General features: G+C 41.3%; 1 protein-coding gene across 2 annotated transcripts in view; it reads right to left on the bottom strand.

Moving 5' to 3' along the window:
• Positions 1-1,660, bottom strand: part of TMEM117 (transmembrane protein 117) — a 411,244-nt gene extending 409,584 nt beyond the window's left edge. Inside the window, exon 1 of one of the 2 annotated variants that reach the window (XM_036457197.2) lies at positions 1,356-1,660. The gene's annotated coding sequence lies outside the window, so the exon portion shown is untranslated. The remainder of the gene's footprint in view (positions 1-1,355) is intronic. The other variant, XM_036457196.2, reaches the window with a different exon arrangement.
• Positions 1,661-25,073: the final 23,413 nt, after the last annotated feature.

Below are 25,073 nucleotides of genomic sequence, written 5' to 3'. Positions count from 1 at the left end.
GATAACAAAACACTGAACCAATGCATGTTTTTCAAACAGACAACCTGCAAGCAAGGTAGACCTGGGGTTCTCTTCTGACAAAGGCATTGCCAACTTTTCATTAAACTGGCAAAATATTTATGAGCCGTTTCACGTTATTATAAGTTGAAAAATAATCAGCAATGAATTCTTTTAAAATGTTTAGACCTTCTTTTCAGCAACATCTGTTTATGGTAAAGAATCTATTGTAAATACAACTCCAAAGAAAGTAAGAGTTAGTGAATAAAGTAAAATTCATTCATATCTAAAAAATTTTTGTAATGACTGGCAATTTAAATAAAACAGACAAATACTGGTTTCTGATCACAAAGATCAGATGGAGATGGGATGGGGATGGGAGTAAATACCTACATCAAAATCCACAATTTGAGTTACAAAGTTCATGACAAAAACTCGGTCTTTACAGTAACAACAAACCATGGCCTTTAAGAGGATTCTATTGTACTATTCTTTACATTCCATAAATTGGAAGGTTTTGTTTTCTGAAAACAAAACCCTGAAATCTTTCTAGAAGTCCTTCCATGAACTTCAAAACAATATGTCTTTTATAATCACATTTATTCAACATACTTTTCCTCAAAAAAAATCTTCTGGTTCATGAGACTTGTTTCCACACACAAATACCAAATACCAAAATAAGTATGTGGTGTTTACTATACCGTCACACCACACACACACACACACACACTCAGTTTAGAATGAATAATGGAAGCCAAATTGTTACCACAATGGGTCAAACACACTTGTGGTCCTGTGGTATTTTTGAAAACGGGAATCAACAATTACCTTTATTGAGTTATGATCGCCTTAATAACACACCCAAACACTCAAGTGCTGTTGCTGTTGTTTTTCATGAGAACACCCATAACTGCAACCTGTTAATTTAACCAGTGATGATAGATAGCTAGATAGATAGATAGCTAAATAGCTAGATAGATAGGCAGACAGGCAGACAGGCAGACAGGCAGATAGGGGGATAGGGCTTCTACTCAATCCCTATCCTGGGAACTAGTGAAGCGAGGAAAGTTCAAGGTCTGTCCTGATGTCCCTTACCCCCTGGAGCAGGAGTTTGAGGGTTACCCACCCACAGCCTTCCGCCCAGGAGTCTCCTCCGCCCCCGCTGGCCCCCTCCCAGACTCCAGCCTGCCTCCTGCTCGCCAGCCCAGGGCCAGGGCGGAGAGACACCGGGGGCTCCCGACCGGGCTCCCGGAGGAGGTTTCCGCATTCGCGGCCGGGACCGGGGGGCCGGGGCTGCGGGCAGCGGGCGGGGAGGCACCGGGGCGGGGGGCGCGCCGGGCGCCGGGCCGCGTACTCACCGATGGGGCCGCGCGGGCTCGGGGCGCCGGAGAGCGGAGGGGGCACAGCCGCCCGCGGCCTCGCTGGGGAGCGCGGCGAGACGGCCCGGCGGTGCTCCGCCGCCGCTGCTGTCACCGCTATAAATACCGGCGCGGCCCACCCGCCGCCGCCTACGCCCGGCGCCCTCCGCACAGTCCGCGGGCCGCCGGCCGGGCAGCGGGAGCGCAAGGGCGACGGCGCCGGCAGGTGACCGCGGCGGCTCCAGCTGTGCGGCGGCCTCCGCAGCTGGAGGCACCGCTTCCCGCCGCCCCCGCCCCCCGCTCCCCTCCCTCCAGCCCGCGCGGGCCGACCTGCCTGGGCCTGGCCCGCTTCTGCAGAGCTGGCAGCTGCGGGCTGGCGGAGGACGCTTTAGGACTGGGAGGGGGCGGGGGAGAGCTGTCCAAGTCTTCCTAGGGGAATGCACAGACTTCTTAAACCCACCATTCTGCAGGGAACCAAGGAGGTTCCCAGATGGGAAATCCTCAGCTGCAAACTTTTTAATTCAGTCTTAGGTCTCAAGGCATCCTTTCTGCTTCAGTGGGTTGGTGGTGTGGAGGGGTGGGTATATGGGGAAGATAGAGCCCGTGAGGAGTGCAAGTCTTAGACTTTTTAGCCTGTCTGGTCTGTCACACATAGGCAAATATTGCCATACATATTAATAGGACACACATTAATACCCTTAGAAATAAACAAATATATATGCATGTCTACATATGTATATAAACATAGTTAACCACACAGATATATAATAAGCATACACACGCGCGCGCACACACACGCAATTGTTAATGTTTCTGCAGCCTGAAATTCTCAGGAGCCTGTCATTCTGTAGTTTTCAAATGATTCACCTGCAGCTTGAGGGAGGAAGAGCCTTGAACCACATTTGGCCAATTCCTTTCTTCTTGAGTCATCTTTTTCATTTAGATATCTGTGGCCTTCGTTTCCTTCCACGCTCAATAACAACTGCTACCTCAGTTTACCAGTTGCTTATCATGTATTAAAAAGCTGCTATCCAACATTCTGATATTCCATGTTAATGGAAGTGATCACTGATTTGTAGCTCTCAAATGGGAAATGGAATGATTTATATACACTTACCATGGCTAGGTTACAAGGAAACTAGCCCTTCTCCTGGACTGGCGAGATTCAGAAATGGCCTTGGTAGCAAGAGAGAGAGAGCTGAGATGTCAGCAGATCGTGCAATGGGTGAGAGAGAGCCATTGCTAAGTCCTGTGGGGGAGTTCGTTAACACAGGGGTGATTGGGAGTTCACCGCCATACGTCTCCCAAGTTTGACATCTTTTCTAGCCTTTAAGAATGACTGCATTTTTCTACATTGTAGTTATAGTTTGTGATCATCTGATGAAACTCTTGGTTCAGTAAGATTCTCTTTAGTGGGGCTTTCAAAAGTTTTCCCTGAGAGTTATTTCCTATGCTAGCCTTTTGTTCATTTAACTTTGACACTTCATGCATCTTGCTACAATTTATTGCAACGTCTTTTTTCCCCCCACTAAGCTACGTAAACTCTTTGAGGGCGGTTTCTCACCATTGCATCCTCAATACCTAATGTAGTGAGTTTGAGAAATGGCTTGATAAGTAGCAGATTAACCCTACAGATGAATCATTAGATTCTACTATGTATTTATAATTACAATTAGGATTATTTTACAAAGAATTACTGTTTAAAATGGGTTTCAGGTGTTATCTGTTCCTTGCATCTCCATTTAAAGCAAGGTGTCTTCAATCAGCTGAAACTAAAAAGAAAAAAATTAGTTTCATAAATAATGCAATGTAATACTGAGATCTGTGGTGTATTATCCCCACTCTCCCTCAAAAAACAGAAGGCGCTTTTCTTTTCATGGAAAGACAGTCAGAAAAACACAAAAGCTAGTAGGGTAAAAATGATTGGGCAGCTTCTCTTCTGCCTACTTGAGAGAAAGAGCTCACTCTACCCCATGGAATTTCAGGTTGTCTGGTAGAATGAACTTAATCAGAATCAAAACATCTAGCTTTGGTTACCTGGAGCTTCTTATTTGCCTTTAGGTCTCTGTCTTCTTTGCATAAATCTTGCTTCCTTTAATCATAATTTTAAAAATAAACTCAAACAATTTGCTCTTACTTGACAGCTCTCAGGGTTTAAAGAATGTCATTTTCCAGGACTACTTCAAGGCAAAAATATTGAGATGAGCAAGTCTTTCTTCAATGTCAGTGCTGCCTTCTTACCACTAGCTAAGAAGCATGTGCCCTAGTATGCTATAGCAGCCACCCACGATCTTCATTTTAGCCCTATCAAAGGAGCAAGCAGGAATGCTCCTTCTTTGATCTTTGTCAACCATATTCAGTGATAAAAGCTTAACTTATTGAAGGCTTATAGTGTACCAGGCCCATTTCATCTAGTAAAACATCTAATCTTTCTAACAAACCTGAGAGATATATGCTATTTGCATTTCTTCTGTGTTTACATTTGAGGAAAGAGACACAGAGAGACTGAGTAGTTCATGCAAGATCTCATGACTAGCCAGAGTGGTATAGTGCACCAGCCCATGTTTTAATCCCTCACTTTGTACTTCCTCCCCAGGTACCAGGGAAGGGATGTGGTTCTTATAGTCAGGACACCTGGAATAGGGAGCATTGGTATGAATTTTGGTTTTATCACTTGGGAGCTAAAACCCTAAGCAAATTGCTACTATAAAATTACAATAAGACTCCCCAGATCAGCCTTTTTTAACTTTTGAATTTGTGAGATGTTAGATTTATATAAGAACTTAAGGGTCCAGAATAGGTCATTTGGCCTTTTTAAGAACGGATCCTACTCAGGATTTAGACTACTGTTCTCCCGATTCTCCATCTCAGTCATTACCACATAGACCTGTCACAGGCGTCTTCAAACTACGGCCCTCGGGCCACATGCGGCCCGCAGAGGAGTCTGATCCAGCCCGCCAGGTTTTTTGGGCAGTGAGCGCAGCCGAGGTGTTACAGTAGCAATTAGTAGTTCATATAGTCCGGCCCTCCAGCTCTCTGAGGGACCGTGATCTGGCCCCCACTTTAAAAAGTTTGAGGACGCCTGTTTAGGAGTTATAAATGCCCTAATGTACGTGAGGCACCTATATATTGCTAGGTATATAATAGATGCTCAATAAAGGCCATTGTCCCTTCCTATCAAAATGTACTGTTCCATGAAAACTTTTCTTAGGATCAAAATGTATCGGCCAGTACACAGATGGTGATTCACAGAAATTAACCATCTCCAGTGTTGGCCACCAGTGTTTTAAAAATGGTATGAAAATAAGTCAATAAATAAATTAAAATGGTATGGATAGAAACCCCAGGAAGAAACCAAGATGGCAGAGCTTTCGATGGCCAACTTATCCCATTCATGTTTTAACCCAGTTTTGTTTATTTTCTGTAAAAGGAATTCAGCAAATTAGCCACAGTTTCAGACAGTGTCAGGGGAATAATAAAAATAGTTTAGGTAGGAAACTTTCAAATCACACTCTCCAAATATCTGCCTACTCCATTTCCACATACAAAGTCAAACCTGCAGAAAGGCTTAAAATGTGTCTTGTTTATAAATAATTCCTTTGTAAAATATCTCCCAACAGTACAGAGAATTAGAAATAACTACATGAGATTATGTTTTTCTGTTCATCTCACATATTTAAATAGATTAATAATACAGTTATACTCTTAAAAAAAAAAAAAAGACAAGCTCAATATACATTTCAAAAATAGGTGAAAATTTTTGAATATGAGCAAAATGTATCTTCTTTAAATGACCTTTTAAAGCAAAGGAAACTATCCCTGGAAGCTTCAATAACTTCTACCAGTCAATCAGGAAATACTTTTATCAGTGACTTGATGGATTCCAGCAAAATTATTTTTAACTACCAATAGGTCAATCAGGATGATGCTAATGGCATGCTCCAAATATAAACAGTGAATTTCCTTATTTCCAACGAGGCAAGAATAGAAATTTGAACATAATCTATAGTTTTCTTCTGACATTTAAAGGCCAGTGACTCTATTGGTCTTAACTGCAAATATCCAGTCCTATTGTACCCAATGGTCACTAATATGTTTCAGGCCACATGTCCTGGATTTTGCTTGGGAAAAAAGTGGTCATCGCATGTCTACTGCTTGGAACACTGGAGCTTGTAGTCAGGAATCCTGGTTCTGCCACAAAATAGTGATCCCATGTTAAGCAAATTACTTAAGCTCTGTACAGTAGCAGTACCTGCCTCAGAGATTGTAGAGAGAGTAAACAGTGTTACACTTTTAGTATTTGTTCTGGTACATATTAAGTTTTGCCTAAATGTTCTTTTTATCATCATTATTGTTCATCTACCCCCTGCCCTGCTTATATTCTGCATGTCCCAGAGTTCCTTTACCAAGAGACTGATTCACCTAGCCTGCTCTTTAGCCTACAAATGGCTGGGCAAAGGAACTTTCCTGGGCAGTTTTTAAGTTAAAGGAGTCATGCAAACAATGTGAGCTAACGACCAGAGCAGAAGTAGAACCATCACCTGCTTCGTGACCAGCATCAGCTCTGTCTCACACATGGACCTACCTGTCCTGAAGCATCTGCCTAAATACAGTAATTCTATCAAATTCCTTTTGTGGTGACAGAGAGGGCCATTGCTCCACTGCCCATTCCCTTCTGTTCCTTTCTTGGCCTCTTGCCTTCTCTGCCCCACAGGCTCTTGTATATACAGAGGCCTAGGAACTGCCAGTGCCTGACTCCCCAGGAGCAGTGTTCCATGGAGATCGGTGATGACTTCATCCATAAGAATCTGACTGCTGGCTTTAAATGGCAATTTTGCCTTTGTTCTGTTTTGATGTGACCTTTTCTTTCTTTTTGCTTGGTTTCTCCTAAAACAAATGGTCTTCTGGTCTTCTTCCTTTTTATGTTTCCAAAAGACCAACTTAGACAAGTTTTAATAGTCCTAGCCCAAGGGGGGGGTGTGTGTGAGTGTGTGTGTGTGTGTGTGTGTGTGTGTGTGTGTGTGTGTGTGTTGTGGGGGGTGTTGATTTGAGAGAACTTAAAAATATGCTGGCCTTCAAGAGCCTTCATTTCATGTAAAGTATCAAATCCACCACCTATAAATATATCCGAAGCACTACAAGATGCTGAAGTTTCGTAGATGGATTCAGCATGTCTGTTTCCTCAGGAAACTCATGCTCTCAGTGAGCAGACAAGAGATGGCTTATCATCTCCATAAATAGCAATACAAGGTGACATATGAGGGCAGAATGTATTTTACTGACCATTAGGGCAACAGAAATTTGAAATGGAGAAATAAAACTATCCTTAGGAATTGCTATAGAAGGCCAGATGAAACGCTTGACCAGCTCCGAGATGGTTATCTGAGCAGACTGTGTTAACTCAAAGAGGCATGGAGAGCTACAATCCCTGCCGGTTATTTGTTCTGCTTTCCCCTTCCCCACTCAGAAAAACCTCTGCCTGCACTGAGATAGTAATATGGTCTTTGTGATGAGAGTCCCCCATCTTCTCAGGATACCACAGGTTCTTAAATAAATCCATTTTTTTTCTTCCACCAAAAAATAAAAGAGGGCAAGATAGAAGAAGTTTGAGGCAAACATTGAGAGATAAAGAGAATTTAGATAAGCAGAAGATAAATAGAATAAGAAATTCCCAGGAAATGGGCACAGCACAAAACCAGGGCTCATTACCCATAGGGTTCCCAACCAATATTGCTGAGGCAAGGCAGAGAGGCAAGGAGGAGGTTAGGAGGAAAAGGAGGGACAGCAGCTGAAAGAGGAAGCCCGGAGGAACAGGAGTGCCGTGGTCCATTAGCAGGAGTGGGTAGTAGGGGATAGTGAGATATGTCATTTGGGGAGGAGACGAAATCCAGGTTGTTGAGGATGGATTTCTCTGTTCCAGCCATTTTAGCAGTAGGAGGTGAGGGCAGAGGAATGGTAACATGGAAGGTAAGATAAAAAGTTGGCACCAGAAATGTCAAGCAATAAGAGGTTAAAATGATTCAGTTCTGTGTTTGAAGATGATGGTCATGTTTTCACGTATCCATAGGCTGAAGGACTATTCTACACACCTGCCCGGAGGGTTAGGAGAAGCAATCCTCCCCACTCCACCCCCAACTCCCAGATCATATGAAGAAATGAGGAAGGGGCTTGGCCTGGCTTTCTGTAGTGTCTGAGTCCCTTCCTTCCTTCATCACAGTGGCTCAGCAAGGGTATCAGAATGTTATCAGAATTTCTCACAGTATGACTCTATCATTGCACAGTGCTGGGCTTTTGCTTTGCTTCTATTTGTGGGGAGTTATTAGGCCTCTGAATGCCAAAGTGTTGCAGGTTATTCAGGCTTCCAATGCAAAATGTTAAACCATCACTTTAGGGAAGATCTACTATTTTGGACTCTTCTAGGTCCCAGCAATATGGTGGTGAAAAAGATTAAATCCATGATTTCATGTAGCTTCTCCTCATGAGTACACAGATAGTAAAGACAAATGCATAGCAATGTTATTTCAGAGAAACATGCAATTAATAAATAAAAATCCAGCTTAGCCAGTTTTGTTCAGTGGATGAGCATCATCAACCTATTAACCAAGAGGTCATGGTTCATTTCCCTGTCAGGTACATTCCTGGGTTGTGGGGCATGCAGGAGATACCAATTAATGATTCTCTCTTATTATTGATATTTCTATCTGTCTTTCCCTCTCCTTCATCTCTGCAATCAATAAAAATATAGTTAAAAGGAAGGATGGAAGGAAGGAAGGAAGGAAGGAAGGAAGGAAGGAAGGAAGGAAGGAAGGAAGAAGGGAAGGAAGAAAGAATCTGAGCATTGAGAAAGACACGGGTCACGGTTTTAGAATAGGTGGCCATGGCAGGAGACATATATGCAGAATGATTAAGCTAGCTCCTAGCTGAACAGCGTTATGTCTATGTCCTCCATTGCATTTTTACTAGGGGTGCTGAACAGCCTACATACTGCATTAAACATAATCTTCCTCTAATATCATCATAGTTCTTTATATCAAAGGAGAATTCTGGTCACTGCATTGCCAACCGACTATAGACGGATGCACCTATGTTGTATCCATTCACAATCACTACACTCCAGGCACTGAGTGCAGGCAGAGACAGAAAATACACAACAAAAAATCCTCAGTGTCATTTACAATAACTCCCCTGGAGTGGGGCTTGCATACATGAAAACAGACAACTGAGGTTTGATCCCCATCTCTAACCCTTGTTCTTCCTCTCTTACCCTTGGCAAATCACTTTATGGTTCCAGACCTCAATTTTCAAGGATGTAACAGAAGGAAATTGGACTAGACCAGTGGTTGGCAAACTGCGGCTTGCAAGCCACCTACGGCTCTTTGGACTCTTGAGTATGGCTCTTCAGCAAAATGCCATGGCCTGAACGAGTCTATTTTTGAAGAAGTGGTGTTAGAAGAAATTTAAGTTTTAAAAATTTGGCTCTCAAAAGAAATTTCAATTGTAGTACCAGTGATATTTGGCTCTGTTTATTAATGAGTTTGCCAACCACTGTGCTAGACAATCTCTGAATGCCTTTCTGATTCTAGCACTCTATTGTTGTAGGGCTGGCCACAACCTGATTTACTACTAAGGAGACATGTTAAATAGGATTTAATTCAGCCAACCACCATTATCCCTGGAATCACAAATAGAAAACAATAGCAGGAACCCTTGACTCTGGGGTCTGTAGGTTTATGGGTGATATCAGAGTGGGAAAGATGGCGTTACCAATTTTGAAGTAGAGGTTCTGGCAATTGGAAATATGCGGACCATATCTAGTCTCAAGGGGTACTGAGATTCTAAACACTGGATAGGAAGTTCAGTGGCATTAAGAAAATATTGGATTTATCCATGTGAAACAGAGTACCTGGCATAGAGTAAACCTCCACAAATAAAGAGGTTGTTATTATTGACTTGTCCCAGAAGGACTGGATTATACTCAGAAAGCCAAGGTAGAGTAACTGAGCAGCCATTGCAAAGGTTGGGTAGCAAAGCATCAATTTGGTGGGCATGCTGATTCCCTTTGCTCCTTGCACCCTGAATACTAGTCTCTATCCAACAAAGGTGCATATGCAGATTTCTGCCTTGAGCAACTTAAATCAAGGATGATGCATTTCAATAAAGAATATAAATCTTTGTGCAGACTTTGAATGAAAATACAGTCATGTGCCACTTGACAGGGATATATTCTGAGAAGCATAAATAGCTGATTTTATCATTGTGTGGACATCACAGAGTGTACTTACACAAGTCTAAATGGATAGCCTATAGCCCACAGGCCTGTACGGCATGTCACTGTCCTGTGCTTAGATTAAATCAAGCACAAGAAAATGATGCAATCAGGAGATGCAGACAACATGAAATGTTGAGGCTGCTGTTATCCTAGCACAGCATAATTGTTTTACAGCACACTTTTGTTTGTTTATAAGTAGGAAAAGTACAGTCTAACATAACAATAAAAGTATACTATAGTTAATACATTAATCAGCAACAGTGATTTGTTATTTTTATCAAGTGTTTTGTACTGTGCATAATTGTATGTGCTATACTTTTTAAAAATATATATTTTATTGATTTTTCCACAAAGAGGAAGAGAGAGGGATAGAGAGCTAGAAACATCAGTGAGAGAGAAACATTGACCAGCTGCCTCTTGCACACCCCCCACTGGGGATGTGCCCGCAACCAAGGCACATACCCCTGACCAGAACACAACCCAGGACCCACCAGTCTGCAGGCCAGCGCTCTATCCACTGAGCCAAACCGGTTTCAACTATGTGCTATACTTTTTTTTTTTTAATATATTTTATTGATTTTGTACAGAGAGGAAGGGAGAGAGATAGAGAGTCAGAAACATGATGAGAGAGTCGTCGATCAGCTGCCTCTTGCACACCCCCTACTGGGGATATGCCCACAACCAAGGTACATGCCCTTGACCGGAATCGAACCCGGGACCTTTCAGTCTTTTAAGCCGACACTCTATCCATTGAGCCAAACCGGTTTCGGCTGTGCTATACTTTTATATGACTGGCAGTGTAGCACATTTTTTTACACCAGCATCACCACAAACACTTGTTCGATGTGTTGCACTATCACAGTACAATGGCTATGTCACTAGGTGAGAGAATAATTTCAGCTCCATTATAATCTTATGGGCCCACCATGAGACAGTGATAATTTGGAGATATCCAGATAGAGATGGTGAATATTTCCAAGAGGCCGTTGTATAAACAGATCTCTAACTTCGGCAGGAAACCAGGGCTGAGACAACAGATGTGCCAGCCACCAGCTGGCACTGATGAGTCAGTGTTTCCAAAGAGTGTTCTCCAGACCATCTGTGTTACAGTAAACTAAGGTGGGTGTGAAAAGCAAGCTCCAGAACCCACCTCCTGGATCCGTCTCTTGCAATGGAATTTAGTAATATGTATTCTAATCAGCTCCTGAGTGGTTCTTACCCACGTTCAAGTTGGAAAAATACAGGTAGAGGGAATTGCTGATGCCATAGCTCTACAGAAATAGTTACCTAAGGAGATTGTAGGAGAAAAAGGCAGCTAGGGAAGCCTTCCCCACGGCCCTTTAGCATCTAGAATTGAATGAGTAAGTCTCAACTTTGACTTCACATTGGGGGTAATCTGGTACTGGAGACCCATCCCTGACCACTGAAATCTGTGTCTCTTTGAGGAAATGAGGTAGGCCCTTTTCCTCCCAAGTCCCAAATAGCTACCCTACAACAAAACTTGCAAAGTAGGGGCAATTTGGTCAGTGGATTATTTACATTGACTCTCACACTGCTTTAAAACTTTAACTTAATTGCAAATATTTAAAAAGCCAATAGATCTCCTATTTTCAAAAATAAAACAACCCTTGAATTTCTTGCTTATCATGAACACTTAAAGAACTGGTCTTGCTGGGCCTACGTTCTTGAATGGAAACAGTTCCCCCAACAGCACCTTCTGTGGTCATTTAAATTAGCCACCTGGTCACCTGGCCTCTGAGAGCGTTTGCACAATATCCAGGGGCTTCACCTACTCAGCTTCCCCAGCCTCTACCCTGCATCCCGGTCCCCACCGCAGCCTCTTGCCACAGATCTCCAAGCCCCCCTGGGCATACGACACAGTTTGGAGAAACCACGTGAAACAGGTCCCATGTTATCTTCCGGTTTTACCCTCTGATTCTAGAGCCCCGTTTCTTGGAGCTGCAGTTGGCATAGTGTCAGGTCACATGGAAGGAGCGGGTGCAGGTGCAGGGGAAGCAGTGCTCCCTCGGGCTCAGGTGAAGTCTGGCACTCATACTGATACTTCAGCTTTCTACCCGAAGGACTAGGCTCCCCACTAACCACAAATCAGAGGCACTCTTCATTCCCTGGATGAGAGAGATGCATTGAAATGATGCTTCTTTGGGAGGGAGCATCACCGGCTTGGCTGGCCACAGAGCTTCCCTCGGTCTGGGGAGGGCTGGTTTCCTAAGCTGAGTTTGAGAAGTGTGGCCTACTCTGTAATAAGGAACATCCTCATTTCCTTTTTCTGTTTCCCTTACTTTCACAAACATTAGCTAATGGACCCATCCTTATTTTGGAAAATACCAATGCTAGATATTTGCATGTAATTTTTAGTGTGATAGTGCTGTGAGATGTATATATTTGAAGCATCCATCTTATATAAAAACTGCTGTTTGAAATTTTAACCCTGCTATTTGGCTTCTGTAAATGCTTGCTTGCTTGAATAATAAGGAACATAAGACTACTTCCACTTCAAAAGAGGCCATTAAACCTTCCCTGATGAAATTATCAGTGCTGGCACCAGGCCAAGCCTTTGGTTAAGGTCTCAAGGCCCCAGCACATAAGGGCTCTTTAAGAATTTCCATAAGAAGCCAAAAAAAAAAAATCTGGTTTGGCTCAGTGGATAGAGCATCGGCCTTCGGATTGTAAGGGTCCTGGGTTCAATTCGGGTCAAGGGCATGCACCTTGGTTGTGGGCACGTCCCCAATGGGGGATGTGCAGGAAGCGGCTGATTGATGTTTCTAACTATCCCTCTCCCTTCCTCTCTGTAAAAAATCAATAATAAAATGTATATGTGTATATATATATATATATATATATATATATATATATATATATTTTAAGAATTTGCAAAAGGGACTGGAAACACTCCATATTTTGGAGACAAAGAAGATAAAAACATATAAATAGAGAAAATTTTTCCATGTTGGGGCCCAGAATTTGAGACATTTTCCTCTGGACCCACACATAATAAAGTGTGACTCCAAACTCTCCAGCATTGCTTGGTTCTTCTCTGGTTTCCTATGACATATTAATGTAAGTAATTTTTCAATTTAAATTACTAAACTGGCACAAAAGGTTTCTTATCTGCAGTATAAAAAAAAATCCTTGAAAATTAGTACTTGAACTGATGTGGAAAGCACTTCAATTAATTCACTATCAGCCCACAACAATAAAAGTTACACAATTTTGTTTGAAGTTTGCAGCCTCACTCAAAAGAATGTGGTTATGTTCGTGATCATGTTATCTTTTAGCGTGAGTAAATGTGTCGTGTAATACAAAGAAGGTAGATATTTGGGGGAGTTAGGTAAACCTGGATTCAAATCCTACTTTAGTACATACTCTATCTACAACAGATATTGTTGTCTATAATATTTAGCTAATAATATATGGTACAGACCACAGTGAGGATTAAATAAAATAGTAAACGTAAAACATCTGCTCTATACTGGGATATCTTCTATTAACTTCTTAATAAATCATGATTCATTCCCATGGATAACAGGTCTAGTAAAAGTCCTCATATTTTTACAACAAAATTCCTGTAGGAATACCTCATCAAAAATTTTTTTTAAATATATTTTATTGATTTTTACAGAGAGGAAGAGAGAGGGATAGAGAATTAGAAACATCGATGAGAGAGAATCATCGATCAGCTGACTTCTTGCACACCCCCTACTGGGGATGTGCCCACAACCAAGGTACATGCCCTTGACCAGAATCAAACCTGGTCAAGGGCATGTACTGAAGCTCTATCCACTGAGCCAAACCGGTTTCGGTTTCAGCGTACCTCATCAAAATTTTAATGGAAAAACATCATCACACCTCTGAATCCATGATTTTTACTCAATATATATATTTTTACCATGTTATTTGGGTACAATTTGTACAGTAGTTCTGATATTATTATAATTACTATTAAATAGAATTCTCTGTAGAGAAAAAGATTTTTTAATTTCAACAGATTGCCATTTACTTCAAGCAATGTTTACTTCATACTTTTAGCAAACATTTATTGTCTACTGTAGGAACAGCTAAACTAATATTAATCCTGCTCATCTTATAGAGATAAAGACAGGTAAACATGTTGTTATACTACATTATAAAAACAAAGGAATATATACATATCTTATAAGAACAAGAGTATTGAACTACAAGGTTTGACTATAAATATGGGAGAATTCACAGGCAAAGTAAGAAGTGATATTACAAGATTACTATGAAAAGAATTTGGTCATCACAAATCAAGCTTATTTTAATGGCATTTTACTTGTTTATTACTGTATAATAATTTGTGTTCTGCTCTGTGAATCTACAGGCTTCTCTGTGTATGAACGCCCTTGTCCCGAAATAGATTTACCACATTTAAGAGAGATATATCCGGAAAGTCTAAAAAAAGATTCCCTCATTTCCAAAATATCATTATAGTTTTCATAAAATATTGTAAAACATAATGGAAAAAGTTAAGAAGCTCTTTTTTAAAAATATATTTGTATTGCTTTCAGAGGGGAAGGGAGAGAAGGAAATAGAAACATCAATGATGAGAGTGAATCATTGATTGGCTGCCTTCTGCATACCTCCTATTGCAGACAGAGCCCATATCTGGGCATGTGCTCTGGACCAGAACCGAACCCTCAAACTCTGGACCCTTCAGTGCACTGAGCCAAACAGGCTACGGCTTAAGGGGCTCTTTAGACCTATAAGGATTTTATAAATACTAAGCTATAGCCATTTATAAAATGACTTAAATTAATTTTGTCATGTAACTGAACTATGTTACATTATATCATTCCTGAAAAAGCATTAATCATGACTTTATTTTGAGAAACCAAAGTTTTATTATTCTCTGGGAGTTTGTCTGCAGTACGTATTTAACAATAAAAGAAAGATCTTGTCTTGATACGGGTGTTGAGTGGTTATCTGGGCTCACACCAGAGCCAAGTGACTTTCTGAAGCTGGTCTATCAGAGAAGTCAGCTCACATTGGTACCCTGGTAAAAATACACATAAATTAGCACACGGCTGGATGCTGGATGCCCATAGAAAAGTCTTGTAATCTTAAACATCCATTTCATATCCACAAAGGCCTGGATCTCTTAGAGTTTGTAAAATGCATTGAAACCCAACACTTCTCTTTAGTTGTTGCCATGAAAGAGACAAACAAGATGTTAGTTCTGCACCCACACTTACAGCTAGTTCACCCAATGTGGGCCCTCATGGCTGTCATGGTAAAAACTTAGCTTTCTTGAGAAGGTCAAATCCCTTGTCCTTCCCCACTAAAGAAACACAATAATTTAATAATTCAGTGGCCTTGCAGATATCACATTTGAAGTTTTTTTTTTTTTTTAAAGAAAATTAAAAAATTAAAATGGGAATCAGGAAAGGTGGCTTTTAGTCAGCTCTGCCACTGCCAACCTGTACCACCTTGGACGAGTTTGTTAATCTCTGTACCTTCAGGACCTCAATACATTTTTGTAAACTTTAGGAGATCCAGGTATTTGTAGGGCTTCTCCATGGGCACCCAAGTTTCACTCCATGTACGTATGTGTATTTTTACTAATATACAGGATTTCTTCATGTAAAAAATAAGGGTATTGACACATCAATAATGGTCTATTTCACCTCTAACATTCTATAGTTCTAAATAATTTCTATGATGTGAAGATAAATGCAAATTTTATTCATTTTACGTCTTCTCATAGAAAGGCAGACAAGTTTGGTAAAAAACAATTTTTTTATATATTTTATTGATTTTTTCACAGAGAGGAAGGGAGAGGGATAGATAGCTAGAAACATCGATGAGAGAGAATCATCAACCAGCTGCCTCCTGCACACCCCCGCTGGGGATGTGCCCACAACCAATGTACATGCCCTTGACCAGAATCAAACCTGGGACCTTTCAGTCGGCAGGCCGACGCTCCAACTGGTTTTGGCAAGTTTGGTGAAATTTAACTCAATGATTTGTCTGTATGTTTGTGACTAATTTGTCTTATATTTTTTAGTGATCTGTGTTCTTCCTCCTGCTGTCTTCTGATTATGGAAACAATAAAGTGGACAATATGCATAAAATTGCATAGCTGCATAACAAACAAAGCTTGCTGCTTATTTTTCTACAGCAATGCATCAATTTGGTTTGGAGCAATATACCTTTAATTACTTGCTCCTAATAACTAGAGAGATGAAATATCTGAAAAAAATGTGTAGTGGATGATTTTTTCCCTAATTTTATTTATCATCTTTATTCAAATCCTTTATCTGGGAAATATAAAATAAAATAAAATAAAATAAAATTCTTTGTAGAATTCAGCATCTGCCTACAGAGAAGTGATACATAATTCAGAGTAACCACCGAGTCATGACTGTGATAATAGAGAAAATCAATGCTGTTGGGTTGACATCCCTTCTGAAATAGCATAAGAAGAAATGTGATACTACTCTGAGAAACAAGATAGCGAAGTTCATCTTACAGTAGAATCTGCCACCAATCAAGCCACCAATCAAGTTTCAGAATCAAAAATCAGAAAAATCTGCAATAAATAGATTCAGAGACAGGTAGACGCCCCTACTCTTTTTCACTTTAGCAAAACTATGAGGCAAAAAAAAAAAAGGGGGGGGGGCAGTGAAAGCTTGGCATTGACTGTTTCTACTCTACTTCATAGAAAGTGAATTATTAGGTCAACAATCAAACAACTGGTTCAACAAGCCCTCTTCCTCACCCGGTATTTAATGACCCAATCAGCAGCTGTGACCTAATGTTGCCTCTTCCCCTACAATTCCGGCTTCAGCTCCATGTTAACATGGTGTTGTCAATTTATGCAGCCCATCACAGAGAATTATGGAAACCCCTTCGGTTTTGCTAGAGTGGTGTGATGCTGAGAGGTATTTCAAGTTGAAAAGGTATATGACAAGGAAGGAAAAGTAAAGTCATGGAAAGAAATAAAAGGTAGAGAGAGATTATGGAGTTAGAGGATTCTTTAAAATATTATGAACTTTATCTCACTAATCTCTACTTCTCACTTCCATTAAAAAATATCAAAATATAAACTGAAACAGGAATGGTGATATTAAAATGTTAAGATTACGAGAACAGAGATAAAATTAAAAAGAGAAGAAGGCTAAGGTGGGGGTGGTGGTAAGTGCAGATTGCTTGTAAGTTAGAAGACAACTATCTGTTTAAAAGTTATTTTCCAGAAAATGGAATTTAAAAAAAGTCAGCACTTACTTTTATATGCTTTCGACTCACCACAAGAAATTTGATTCACTCAAAAACTTAGAACTGATCATATATAAAGGGCTGGAAGTGAGAATCCATCTGCAAGTTTAAAGTGCATGTAGGAAAAAAAATCAGTGTCCTTTTTTCAGGAACACTATAAAGGTGCACTTAAGATTCTACAAGCTCATCAACAAGGCAGCCTTGAAAAATGAAATCTTCTATTCCTTGTTTTTAAGATGCTAAGTAAGTGCTAGCATATACCTGTTCTATAACTAAGCACATATTTTCAAGTAAGGTTAAGCCAAAAGTGAACATAAAGTCTCTTGCTTCTGTATGTTTTTTAAAATAGCATCATTACTCATGAGATAAACTAAAAATTGTCTCTAAATTTAGTTCATAAAACTAACCTCCTTGAAGAATAAAGCTCTTATGCTTGCATTAATATAGCTGATATAAGTAAATTTTATGTTAGTAGGGACTAAAGAAATAATTCACAGACTAAGTCCAAGATTAGACAAAATTGTGTTTTTATGTATTCTGCATTGATGCTAAGTGGAATCAATCAATATAATAAAGAGTGTCCCTTCAAAATATTCTAGGACATTTGTGTTCCTACATAACATAATTTATAGTCTGAAAAATAAAAGGTGATTTTTAACTCAAAAGAATGATGTCATCCCTTGTCAGTCTGCTCTAAAATATTTAAATCATTTCCATTGCCTTCAGGAGTAGTGGAAGAGTCACTTTGTGGCTGTCTAAACTTATAAAAATCTTAAGCTCATTCCAGTCAGTTAAAGATATAAATTGTGCTCCTACTAAGTCAGGACTCCAAATGCAAATAAACAAATGCACATAATTTTCAATCCTACAACAAAAGGTCTAACACATCCTAATTTTTCTCCCAAGAGGAATTTTTATTCACTCATTATGTATATATATATATATATATATATATATATATATATATATTATTAATTTTTTACAGAGAAAAGAGGAGAGGGATAGAGAGTTAGAAACATCAATAAGAGAGAAACATTGATCAGCTACCTTCTGCATACTCCTCACTGGGCACGTGTCTGCAACCAAGATACATGCACTTGACTGGAATCGAACCCGGGACCCTTGAGTCCAAAGGCTGACGCGCTCTATCCACTGAGCCAAATCAGCTAGGGCTCACTCATTATGTTTTAAAAAAATACTTACTGTCAGGAATATAGTCCCCTCACCAGCTTATTACCCCTTCAGGTAAGGCCAATGCCTTTGACAGAGATCCATAAGGATGACTTGTCTGAGTGGATTAACAGGCATATTTTCTATACAAATCACTCTTCCTAACAATTTAGAACTATTTGAATTTTTATTCAATTCCATCATTTGTTCTTATTTTAAACATATTAAGCCGAAACCGGTTTGGCCTGTGGACTAAAAGGTCCCAGGTTCGATTCTGGTCAAGGGGCATGTACCTTGGTTACAGGCACATCCCCAGTACGGGGTGTGCAAGAAGCAGCTGATCAATGTTTCTCTCTCATCCATGTTTCTAACTCTCTCTCTCTCTCTCTCTCTTCCTCTCTGTAAAAAAATCAATAAAATATACATTTTTTAAAGTATATTAAAACCAATAGTTATACTCATTTAAAAGTGGACTTTTGGAAGATCCTTTATCTGCTCCCAGGCTGCCGAACCCAGTGTGCTCCTGGACAGCTGGAAGGGCTAGGGCAGCCAATACAGTTATTTCTGTCTTTCACAGCTCCTGGTTTCCAAATTATTTCAATTGATTCTAAACTCTTCATGGCCTTGGAGTTGCGTGAAATTTTAATTATACCATCTGAATATATAAAACTATAATATGCAAGTAGACCAAACGGTGGAACAACTGAACTGTGAGGTGTGCTGACCTCCAAGGGGCATGCATGAAACATGGCAGGCATCAGCCTCGGTGAGATGGTGGAACAGGTGAGCGGGGCGCCAGACCAAGGTGAGGTGCCAGTCACTGTCATCAGGGTGAGCCTTGATCCTGTGTATCACGGTCCCACCTGGCACTTGCACTTGTTTCCAGTACCAGCCCCACTCACACCCACTGCTGGCACTGGCCCTGCTCACACATGTAGCTCGTGCCAGAGCCGCCACCCACACCTTCTGCCAGCGCCAGTCAGCAGGTGTGACTGGTGGATGCCTGCCTTGATCGCCCTTGATGGCTTCTTCACCTCCCCTTTGCTCCTGAGGGGCGATTGGGGCAGCAGCTTCCACTTGCACCCAATGCTGTCTCCAGCCCAAATTGCTCTGCACCGTCAACAGGTGTGAGTGGGGCCGGGGCCATCAGCACATGGGAGCAGCGGCAAGAGCAGGGAGCCAGGGAATGGAGAGGGGGGGCAGGGGGCAGGGAGCCACAGTGGGTGGGGTCCAGGCAGGGGTGCAGAGGATGGGCTGAGACCCACCCCACCCCTGTGCCCATCACAGCCTCACAGCCCATAGTTCCTTTCAAGGTGCATGAATTCGTGCATTAGGCCCCTAGTTTTGTATAAAATTAATATACATTGGATGTCAGAGAAATAATGCTAGCACCACATCATACTCTGGGTCTCAGGTAGTTTATTTTCAATAACTTCCAACAATCTAGCACTTTAATGAACCTTTAGTTTATGACAGAAATGTTATTTTTAAAAGGTAATAATCATAATATTGTTAATTTCAGAAGCCTGAGAAATATGGAGGATTCTGCTTACAAATCACCAATGACCAAAGTGAAACACTGGTATATGATGGCTCGGTCTTTTCTTTCTTTTCAACTAGTGTTTAAATCCAGAGTTTGTTCTCCCAGCTACTCTTTTATCTCAACAATCTCTCCAAATTTAGACCGTCACGAGTAGTAGGCAAAAGATGAATGTAAGTAATAAGAGCGAACCTGCCCTGCCAGTATGGCTCAATGGTTGAGCATCAACCTATGAACCAGGAGGTCACAGTTCAATTCGGGTCAGGACATATGCCCAGGTTGCCTGCTCTATTCCTAGTGTGGGACATGCAGGAGGCAGCTGAGAAGTGATTCTCTCTCATCATTGATATACCTTTCTTTCTACCCCTTTCCCTTCCTCTCTGAAATCAATATATATGTTTTTTATGTGGGTGTGTGTTTTTTTTAAGGGAACTATAGAGTAGCAAGGAGCAGAGTGACATCAGTGTAAGAGAGCTGACCACGCCCACTCTCATCCCTCATCATGCCCACAAGCACGTCTGCCTCCCCCTGTCTCCCACAGCTGACAGCCTCAGACACCTGCCCAAATGTCATTTGAAGTGCTGGCCTCAGGCTCTGAGATTAGCATTCTTTATAGCTGGCACACAAAATAAGTGTGTGTGTTTTTTAAATCCTCACAACCACAGAAAACATCCTACAGTGGTAGAAGGCCTATAGGAATATGCAAATGAGCAGACATTTCCTCTAGACAACACGAAATTTGACACAGTAAAATTTGGAGCCATACAGGTTTGAGAAGTACAACGCAAATTTAGGAGGCAAGCAAAATGGGTGAGCTTCATTCGGCTTCTGTTCGCCTCCCTCCTGCCCTGGTGCAGTGCCAGCTCTCCGTCCCTGGATTTATCACTGTCCTCTTTGTCCCAAGGCTGCTGCTGATGGCTGACGGGGTTGTTCCGTATACGTGCAAGTGTGGCAAAACCACGGCCGAGGGGCCAGCAGTTCTCCTCACCCGGCATCTGCGGGGAGGCAGGCCTCTGCGTTCTGGCTGCGGCAGCAGTTTCCACAGCCCATTACTGTTTATGGCGTTGGGCTCTTCACCTTGTATGCTACCCGATATCTGGACTCCAAGCAAGTGACCTACTTTTCACTCCATGATCTGCTGTGTCTGTTTCCTAGCGTTTTATAGCCAGACTGCCTCATTTGAAAACATACCCCTGTGTATCCTTACAACACCTCTCCTGTGTCTTCAGCAATTCGCTCCGCTTAGATTCCTCAGACAGCTGATACGCAGGTATTCTCTTGTCAGAACTGAGACAACTGGTGTGGGTAAGAGGCAGGGAAGGACTTCCTTGTCTCCCTAAATGTCTCTCACAACCTGCCATGAGACTTAACATTCATATGAATCAACGCACTGGCAACCTACATCAGAAGGGAAAGTGGTAAAGGCCCCTATAAATGACACCAGAAAAGGGTGACCAATAATATCACAATAGTCACTGATGATTTAATGCTACTGGGAGCTAGCCCTCGTGTACATAACTGTCCTCAAAGTACAAACCCTCCTGCAAGGAGATATTATTGTCCCCATTTGAGACTCTCAAAAGGGCTAAGTAAACTTCTCCAGAATAGTATCTAGCAAGTGACAGATCAAGATTCAAATCCAGGACTGTCTGGCCCCCAAGCCCATGGTTACCCCATTGTTACTGTGAAAATGCAGCCAAGCCAAAACCGGTTTGACTCAGTGGATAGAGCATTGGTCTGCGGACTGAAGGGTCCCAGGTTCGATTCCGGTCAGGGACATGTACATTGGTTGCAGGCACATCCCTGTGGGGGCGTGCAGGGGGCAGCTGGTCGATGTTTCTCTCTCATCGGTGTTTCTGGCTCTCTATCCCTCTCCTTTACTCTCTGTAAAAAATCAATAAAATATATTTAATTAAAAAAAAGAAAAAAAAGAAAATGCAGCCAAGTGAACTTGGTCAGTCATTCACACCTCGCACAGGAGCCAGGGTGCTCCATAAATGTTTGATGAATCCGTGACTGAGCACCTTGCTGTGAATTACTTTACCAGATTGGCTTCCAGTTACCTGACAAGCATTCTGAATGAGTGAGACCAGGGGCAAGTTAACTATGGTAGGAGAAAGGAAAGATGCAATCTAGCCCAGAGGCCCTGCACCGGCAGGCCTGGGTGACACACCTTTCCGAGAAGCCAAGGGGAAAAAGTCACAAAATTGCTATGTCCGAAGGAAGGCAGTGAGAGTAGAAACAAGCAGGGAATAATAAGGAAGTACCCCCCAAACAATTCTGAGCTCATATTGTGGCTCAAGGATGCTGAGTCATCTCCCTTCCTTTTGCCATCTCACATTCAACATCACACAGCTAAGCAGTCGTGGAAGTGAAATTGGAACCCAATGCTTTTCCCATTAGGAAAGACAGCATCCTATTTGAACAGACTTTAAAATCTTAAAAGTGCAATTTACCTCACTTTGAGCTGTACTTTCCTCAAAATCATTACCCATTATCTCAGACGTGTTTCTACATTTGAGCTAGCCATAGTGCACATAATTGTCCTCTGCGAGGACGTATTATTGCCCCCGTTATGGGAGAGACACAGTCAACACAGACCCGGGTTCCTCTCTCTTTCTTCTCTGGAGCTGTAGAACAGAAAGATCTGTATCCTTTTGAAATTTATCCCAGCTCCTTTATAAGCACCTAAGATGTGCTGTAATAATAAGAATATACTTGAGAATGCACTGGGGACCTCTCCCTTCTGTTCTACTTCACTGTTAATGAGCTAGAATAGTTACATGGAAAATAGCAGGGCACTGGCAGTGGTTGCAGGTGGAAAGAAAGGGAAGAAGAAAGAAAGAAAGGAGGGGACAGAGGGAGGGAGCGAGGGAGAGAGGAAAAACAATTTTTTAAAACAAAATTTTTTAATATGTTTTATTGATTTTTTACAGAGAGGAAGGGAGAGGGATAGTTAGAAACATAGATGAGAGAGAAACATCAACCAGCTGCCTCCTGTACACCCCCCACTGGGGATGTGCCCTCAACCAAGGTACATGCCCTTGACCGGAATCGAACTCGGGACCCTTCAGTCTGCAGGCCGATGCTCTATCCACTGAGCCAAACCAGTTTCGGCAGGAAAAACAATCTTTAAAAACAAACAGAATCAAAGTAAAAGTGGATTGGAGGTTATTGTGTCTAGAACCAGGGAAAGTGGACTGTGACTTAACAGGACCTGTGCCACTGTTCTGTGAAAGGGTGGTTCAGGAGGAAGCATTAGCCAATGAGTAAGGGCCTTAAAATGAGCTTCCTTAGGAGGAAGTACAATGAATACTCACAAGAGAGATAGACTGATGAGATGACCATATGACCCGGTCTATCTCTCTTGTGAGTATTCATTGGCTAGAGTAGGAAGAAATAGGCTGTAATGTTATTGCAGAGAAAAGGGAAAAAGTAGTTCAGGGTGTTGAGATTGTTATAGAATTTACCACATGACTAAAAAATACACGGGAGTACCCAGAGATCACGAAAAACCCATTTATTTCCTGATGTACAAGTATCATGACTCAGGGGAGCTTATTTCCAAAGCCTGAGCCAACCAATATGGAGGAAGCTTTCTCTTTATACCTTTGGTTTTGTTGTCCCCCAAATAAGGATCAAACTTCTGGACCTTTCGTGGGCTTTGCAAAAAGCCCCATGTGTTGGGATGGGGGCCATGAGACCACACCTAAAGGCCTGGCCTGGCACCAAAGCTGATAATCTCCTCGGAGTGTGTGCATGTGGGGGGTGTTGTGTATTGTTCATGGTTTATGGCCTCTGTAAAATATGAGTATTTAGGTAAACAGGTCTTGCAAGACCAGACAATTAAGGAAGGGGCAGTGACTAGATGATAGGCTGACAGGAATGTGCATTAGGGATACTAGTTAACTAGATACAGAGTCAGGCTGCTGGTCTCCCCTGCAAAAAAATTGTCTTATTTTCCTCATCAAGATGAAAAGGAAAACCTGTTCACAAAACCTGAATGAAAGAAATCTAGCACCCAGCATCAGTCCGAAAGGCTGGTCAGAGCATTGCTGTGAGGGCAAATGAGATGTACTCACTGGTCCATACTGAAGCCAAATGGAATTTGACCTGGGAACCAGAGTAGCAGACTCAGCTTCTTAATGAGAAAGCCCCGCCTCATCGTTGGATCAAAGTCAACTAGTTTAGTAAGATGGATCACAAAGGCCACGTGTAAAGGCCACTTAGTGGTAAACTGGAAGACAGAAGTGAGAAATACATGGAGGAGTCTGGTTAACTTTGTGAAACTTTTGCCACGAGTAGCACAAAAGTAAAAGTTTGCCATTTCTCTCCCTGAGGTATCAATATATCCTTCACTGTCTTCTTACTGTACTTAATCCAAGGTGCACATTACTTGTGTTAAAATGTGCCACACTGCAGTGAGTAAAGAGAAATAAAAAGTGGGACAAGCTTCCATGCTCCTGAGAATTCCGTGGTCCCACTCCACTAAATTCTCCAACAAGCTTGAGTCTCTATTGACCACGGACAGATCAAACATGACTGACATAAGACACCAGAGAGAAATTGTTCACGGGAGTTTTCTGTTTTAGGAGCTGTCTCTGAGAATTCATTTAAGAGAGAACAGATAAAACAATGTTCAGTCTGAGACTGTAGGTAACAAAGAATGATGTACAAACCAGAATTGTAAGATTACATTATAAATTCAGACAGGGAATATTCATATCTGTTTATAATACTATTTATCAAAGCTAGTCAGTAAGTAGACTCCTAGATATTTTTAAGATGGTGAAGATTTTTGAAATTCCTATATAACATAGGGTTGAATAAATTTTTAGAAAAATGTTGAAACTTTTAAAATGTTTAAATTACTATAGAAGTGAATCTCATTAAACATCAAAATTACTTTGAAAAATAAAGAAATGTATATTTTGAATAATCTACAATATTTCTCAATCAGATAAAGAATTCACATTTATCTACTTATATACAAAGAAATATTTTTAGGTGTAGGCCAATTTGCTTCTCTTATTTAGCAAAGTTATAAAAAAAAATTTGCCACTGTCTATCTTATTATATGCAAAGGAATATGGAATACCAAGTAGGTATAATTTTACCTATAAAACTATATGTGTCTCTTACTGTCTAAATTCTGATTACTATCCTAAATCAAGGAACCAAATGGATTTGGATAACACAGCTCTCATTTTACAAGTTTGCTATCCAAATACTTTTTCTATGAACTAAAGAACTGTGTAATGAGAAATATCCTACATAATAAAAGGCTAATATGCTAATTGACCAAACGGTGGAACGACTGGTCATTATGACCCCATGGGGAGCACCACTCAACCAGAAGCTGGGCTCAGCAGAGGTGGTGTGTATGGCAGCACTAAGGATGTCTGATGTCTTAGGCCCACTCTCCAAGGGTTCCTGGACTGCAACAAAGTGCAGGCCTGGCTGAGGGACCCCTGCTCGCGCCCCC

Source organism: Pipistrellus kuhlii, unplaced genomic scaffold, assembly GCF_014108245.1.
Source record: "Pipistrellus kuhlii isolate mPipKuh1 unplaced genomic scaffold, mPipKuh1.p scaffold_m20_p_3, whole genome shotgun sequence".
NCBI lineage: Eukaryota > Metazoa > Chordata > Mammalia > Chiroptera > Vespertilionidae > Pipistrellus > Pipistrellus kuhlii.
Note: the sequence above shows the minus strand (reverse complement) of the source record. Positions and strands in the feature narration are given on the sequence as shown.